Here is a 1,245-nt window from a genome sequence, read left to right on the forward strand (position 1 = left end):
CTGCCTATGTAATACATATTTGTTAATGGGATGGTGAAATAAGGATTTTTATCTTGTTTTTGTAGTTCCTAATTTACAAACCTTCTGGTTTTTTGTTTTGAAAGTTCAGTTTGAGTAGGATAAAATATTTTCTATGGGAATGCAGTTTCATTTTGCAGGCAAGCCTTCTAACTCTTGATTAACCTGGAGTAATGCTGCTATAGACATTTGAGTCTGTCAGGAAATGTGCTTTAACCCATGGAAAATGTCAGAAACATGCTGCTCCTGCTGTTGCGACAGGACCTGGAGTCTCACTCTCCCCTGTCAGGAGCTGTGACTCAGCTACGCTTGGGACGCTGAGGGCACTCCACTGGCTGTGAAAGTGCCCTTTAGTTGGTGGTGGTTTGTTCTAAATAAATTAGCCAGGCTTTAGAAAAACAGAAAAATACTTGCTTTTGCTTACTTTGGGGACAGACGATTATAAAAATTAATCCTAACCTAGCCTGTGGCCAAATGTAAAAAGTCTATAGGAGATTGAAGTTACATACATGTTGTTACATGTTACATTATACAATAGTGTCACATACCAAATGGATGTTTTTATTTCTTAATTTTACTTCAACAACCCTTTCTATGTAGCTATAATAATGAAAGCACTTCTTAAAATTTTAGATGATTAAAATATGGTACATAATAAATTTTAATTGTCTCAACTCTGTTTCATGTTACATGTGTTACAGGAATGAATCTGAAGTCTGCTGCAGTAAAACACTGAAGGCTTTAAAATGTTTTCTTGCATAAAACTCAAACTTTAAGTAGCTGCTTATGAGGATAGGGAAGGCAGGAAGCTAATGTCTGTCTCAAGATACAGGACAGCTGTTTGCTCATCAACCTCAACTGTGTGAGTAGAGATTTAAGCCTGTACCCCTATGTAATTGGGCAAAGTAACTTAACTTTTTTTTTTTTTTTTTTAATTCTTGAAGATACAGTTAAGTCAGCATGGTGAGACTTTTTTAGGGTCTGTTTTTTTCTGGTGGGTAGGATACTGAGGGTGGAGTGGGTGGTAGCTTTTTATTTATAAAATATTTTTCTGCAGTAATAGTCATAACTAATGTCATTAATGACTATGCATCTTTTTTCAGAATTATTCTAAGCATTGAAATCTGCATTACTAAATTTATTATTGTGAAGCAAAAGATTATAATTTAGATTGCCGTTTATTTTGCAGTTGATTTCAGCCTTTTGAAATTAATATTTTGACCAAAC

At 34.6% G+C, this 1,245-nt stretch overlaps 1 protein-coding gene across 2 annotated transcripts in view; it reads left to right on the forward strand.

Annotated features, from left to right (window-relative positions):
* Nucleotides 1-641: 641 nt before the first annotated feature.
* The window catches only part of ZFAND6 (zinc finger, AN1-type domain 6), a 35,124-nt gene continuing 34,520 nt past the window's right edge, over nt 642-1,245 (forward strand). The window contains exon 1 of one of the 2 annotated variants that reach the window (XM_012660096.1): nt 642-880. The gene's annotated coding sequence lies outside the window, so the exon portion shown is untranslated. The remainder of the gene's footprint in view (nt 881-1,245) is intronic. The other variant, XM_012660095.1, reaches the window with a different exon arrangement.

This window comes from Propithecus coquereli, unplaced genomic scaffold (genome assembly GCF_000956105.1).
Source record: "Propithecus coquereli isolate 6110/MARCELLA unplaced genomic scaffold, Pcoq_1.0 Scaffold655, whole genome shotgun sequence".
Classification (NCBI taxonomy): Eukaryota; Metazoa; Chordata; class Mammalia; order Primates; family Indriidae; genus Propithecus; species Propithecus coquereli.